This window comes from Melospiza melodia, chromosome W (assembly GCF_035770615.1).
Source record: "Melospiza melodia melodia isolate bMelMel2 chromosome W, bMelMel2.pri, whole genome shotgun sequence".
Taxonomy (NCBI): domain Eukaryota; kingdom Metazoa; phylum Chordata; class Aves; order Passeriformes; family Passerellidae; genus Melospiza; species Melospiza melodia.
This window is the reverse complement of record NC_086225.1, coordinates 59407765-59412706: the sequence shown is the minus strand read 5'-3', so window position 1 is coordinate 59412706 and position 4942 is coordinate 59407765. Positions and strand designations below refer to the sequence as shown.

Below are 4942 nucleotides of genomic sequence, written 5' to 3'. Positions count from 1 at the left end.
CAAGCACTTATTTATATATTTTATACATATTTTGATATATTGATTATATATTGCTGTGTCAAGATTTTTACTCCTGTAACACTTATGTTATTTAAAATAAAACCCCTGCCTCTACTGAAATGAAAGCCAAAAAATTCCCTTTCCTTTAAAATATATTTACATATTTTTATATTTTTATTCCCATTGCTAATTTATATTGCCATATAATGTTATTTATATTCTATATTACAAATCTGCATTTTACTTACTTATATTTATATTTTAGTTAAGATTCTCTTTATATAAATATTATATATTTCAAATTGCTGAACTATGAATATAAAGATTCACATTTTTATAATACTTATATTATTTAAAATGAAACTCCTGCCTATAACCAAATAAAAACCAAGGACACCCCTTTATTTAAACAATAGTTAAAATTCTATTCACATCTACAAATTTAATTTATTATACTTATAGATGTGATAGATTAGAGAGAATACCTTTTAATAAAAAAATAATAGATCTATTATTTTTATAATATGTATTTCTTTTACTTATATTTATTCATATTAAATGTTTATAGATATATAAATATGTAATTTATATACCGATATCTGGATTTCTACTTTTATATTATTTCTATTTATATTATTTATAAAAACAAAACAGCCTATAACCTAAAAAAACCCCAAAAAATCTCCAATTTATTTTAACATTTTTATATTTACATTCTATATATATATATCTTTGTTTATATATATAATAGATTATATAATATATGGTATATAATTGTAACATAGTATATATCAATTAGTTTTACCTATTTATCTATTTGATTGCTAGATTTGTTTACCACTGTAATTTTATATTTATTTTTAAATTTATATTTATTTCTATTTTCATCTATATATTAGACCATATAAATTCATTAACCTGTCACATCACAGCCATAAAAATACTGTACCTTTGTCAGCAGCAGTACGCAGAACAAGCTCATCCCATCGCAGCACAGCAAAATAAAACCTATTTCTATTACTAACAGAACAAACATCCCACAACATTGAACCCCAATAAAAACTGAAATAAACCAAACTGTAAATAACTGATAGTGGGATTTGAAAGTAGCCCTAAACCTCCGCACATTCTCATCATAAACTGCCTCCTAAACCAATATCTCAAACACCCAAATACACCTTGAAAATGACACAGCTGCTAATAAAAACAAACACCCGGTAAAAATTCAAGCAAAGCAACTCACTAGACTCAAAACTGTACAACTGACCCTAAACATTACTAAAAAAAAACCTCTACCTTTATGCACAAATAATAACGTATAATCTATAAAAGCTATTTGACAAAATTAAAAAAAATTAAAACCATGAAAATAAAAAATCTAAATTATTAAAATACTAAAAAATATCACGAACTAAATTAAAAAAATATTGCCTATAAAACCCCACCATATAAATGCCCCTGTCCCAAAAAATATAAATAAAAAAAACTATCAAACCAGAAAGAAATCAGAACTTAGGAACACCAAAACCATAGCGTCCAAAAAGTCACACCACATCCCTTATCATACACCAACTACAAACAACAGAAAACAATACAACGAGTTCTTAAAAACCACCTTAAAACCACTACATCGAAAAACATTTCAAAAATTAAAAACTGCATTTAACAAAAACCCTCTAATAAATTCACACCCAAAACTCCAGCAGCCCAGCTGGCCCTACCAAAGCTCTAGGTTTATACATACAGTAAACAAAACCAAAATCGCAGTAATACCTATCAGAAGTCTATGAAAGAAACCTATTGAAATTACTCCTACCTCAAATACAAACCAACCCATCCAAAGTCAGCTTCACTCAAAAAACAATCTACACAGAGTTAATAACACCAAGAAATAAAACAACACACCATATACCACCAATTAATATAATAGTTTAAAAAACAAAAAGAAAAAAAAGTGGTTTTTTTTTCTTCACTAACATCTTTTATTAGCTAGAACAAAAGCTTTTGCCAGGACTGTAACAACAACTCCTTCTTCTTCTGAAAGGTCCCTTCTCATTCCAAATTCCTTACAACTTCGGAGTTTAAATCCAAGCAAAATTCGTGCATTTGTACGTTCGATGCTGCTGTCAGATTCTCTGTTTCCCTCCACATCTTCTTACACTTTCAGTCTTCACGCTGTCCTGCCGTGATGAGTTGACAAAAGATTTTGGTAAATGTTAAGAGAGGATTTCCCTCCCTCCCTCCCCAGAACTGGGTTCCTCAGCGCATTTCTCTCAATCCCAAACCGGCAATGATGCACGCTCACCTGAAACAGGGGAATAAATCTGTAAAAGTCACTAAATAAATAAAAGCGCATCCCCATTGTTCCAGCACTCAGCAGCCCATGCGGCCAAGGTCAGAGCTCTCTGCTCACCGAGGACACAGCAACCAGCACGGACCTTTCTCCCACTGTCCAGCACAGACCTGCAAAGCCAGAGAGGAGTTTACAGAGACCGGGACGCGGCGGGACGGGCGCCCGGCTCGACCTTCCAAAGCTGTCGGCAGCGAGGGCGGGGAGCGCCACGGCCCCGCTCCGCCGCCTGCCCGGGGCCGCCCCGCCGGGATTGTCCGGCCCGCGGTCGCTCCCAGAGCCCGCCCCCGTCCGCTGCCCCGGAGCGCTACGACCGCACCTCCGCCGCCCGCCGAAACCTGTCCCGCCGGGCCCCCCCCGCCGCGGCCATTCTTCTCGGCCATCGCATCCCTTTGCACTCCCGAATGTCCTTCCCCCGTCCCCGCCATTTACAGACCCTGGCCCGACCACCGCTAGCTCCCGCCCCTCGCCCTTCCTTCTCTCGGCAGCGGCGTCCTTGCCCCGCCCCCGGCACTCAGCGGCGAGGGGCAGGGCGCTGGCTCGGGGGGATGCGATCCCGCTCTGGGGCCACAGGGGGGCAGATTTACAGGGGTGTGCAATTTCCCCGCCCATTTCGCCGCCATCTTGAGAAGGTCAAAGAAAGTCCGCGACATTCACGACGTGCCCTTCCCAAGCTGGCGAGTGAAATACGACCCTCGGAAGAGATAGGCGATTAGGCAGATGCCTGTCAGCAACCCGCCTAAATACGGACGCCCGCAGCGCTGGTGACCACATAGTCCGTGTCTTAGACACTAAAAATGCCACATAAAAAGCCGTCGGGGCCGCCCTGGCATCGGTGTTCCATGCAGGCAGCCGATTAGACCGAGCCGGGTCCTCGACTTCCCAGCCCTTTTCGCCGCCGTCTTGAGAAGGTCAAGAAAAACTCCGTGACATCCGCAACTCGCCACTCCCAACATGGCGGCCTCTCGGCTGCCTGGCGGCTGAGAGCTGCAGTACCGCGCTGTGCCCACAAAGCGGCAGCACTGCCGCCCGCCCCAGCCAGGGGCGCAGCGCGCCTCGGGGCTGCGGGCAGAGAAGGCGGCAAAAAAGAACAGGGGCGACCCCCACCAAAAACTGGCCTGAAATAAATGCCAAAAACCTGCCTCTTACCCGACCAGAACCAAACAAGCCCCCTTGATTTAAAGCCATGTTGACATAATATAAATAAGAAAAATAGAAATATAAAATTTCACATGCATCTTTACAGTGGACATTGATGTAGCATGTAATTTATATAACATATTCTGTCTATTCCTATTATTTATATTTACTTATATTTTCTGGTTTGATAAATATCTGTCTATATTGATTGTATATTTCTATGTTTAAAATTACATTTCTATCATGCTTTTATTATTTAAAATAAAAATCCCATCCTAACTAAAGAAATAAAAAAGCTCTATTCTTTTAAACTATATTGAACTGTTTTTATATTTATAGCTTGCATGACTAATATAATGCTTAAATATAAACATAAATGTGAATATAATAATGATATATAATATGTATCCTATTCAAATAATATAAGAAAAAATAAGTTAAAAAAGAATTTATCTATAAGTTGTAGCAGTAGATATGGTACATATTTTTAATTTTTATATTAACCTTTAGCTATTTATTGTCTATTTCTATACTTAGATTTCTAGCTTTATATGATTTGTATTTATAATTTTTATACTAAAACACTTGCTTTGGCCAAATAAAAAACAAAATCCCCCTTTATTTTAAACTACTTCAAAAAACATACAGTATATCAATATGGTGTAATATATAACAAACTATATAAATAAGATACGATACAAATAAATAATCTATTCTATATCAATATCCTATAATACACTATAATAAGATATATGCAGTATTACGGATTGTGTTGATTTAGGTTATTTTATATTTTATATAAAGAATTGTTAAATTATTTATCTGCATATATTTGAAACACATTTCTATACTTTGGTTGCGATTTTTTCTGGGTGTTTTCTGGGTCTTTTCCTGCCCTTGTTGGAATTTTCTTCTGGGTTTTTTTCTGGGCTGTTTCTTGCCCACGTTCAGGGATTTTTTCTTGTTTTTTTCTGGTTTTCTTCTTGCCCATTTTCAGGTTTTGCTCTAGGTTTCTTCTTGCCCATCATCGGGCTATTTTTCTGGGTTTTTTCTCACCCATCTTGGGGTTTTTTCCTGGGTTTTTTCTTGCCTATCTTCATCTTTTTTTCTGGGTTTTAAGCCAACATAGGTACATACCATGTCAGAACATACAATGTAACCCAGCTGGGGATTTTTTATTCTAAATTTAACAATGAATTGCAAAACCTGGAAAGCACAAGTCACACACACAAGCTTAAATCCAGTCAGCATGTGCTCACACATGCAGAGACGAGCAGACACAGACACAGTCACATGCTCTCACACACGCTCACACACTCTGTCCATTTACACGCTCACTGCATCCCTTACTCGAGACACAGAAGAAAGTGCTGTGACACATCTTCTGGCTGCTGCTCCCTGACGTCAAATGGTAGATTCTGGGGAAATCAGCAGGCTCAGGGACCGATAAAT

General features: G+C 37.9%; 1 long non-coding RNA gene across 1 annotated transcript; it reads right to left on the bottom strand.

The window, feature by feature from the left end:
• Positions 1 to 2011: 2011 nt before the first annotated feature.
• On the bottom strand, positions 2012 to 2836 carry LOC134431555 (uncharacterized). The gene is made up of 3 exons (XR_010031014.1): positions 2787 to 2836; positions 2306 to 2463; positions 2012 to 2180 (listed from the first exon to the last, which is right to left on the bottom strand). It is a non-coding gene; the product is annotated as an uncharacterized LOC134431555 (long non-coding RNA).
• Positions 2837 to 4942: the final 2106 nt, after the last annotated feature.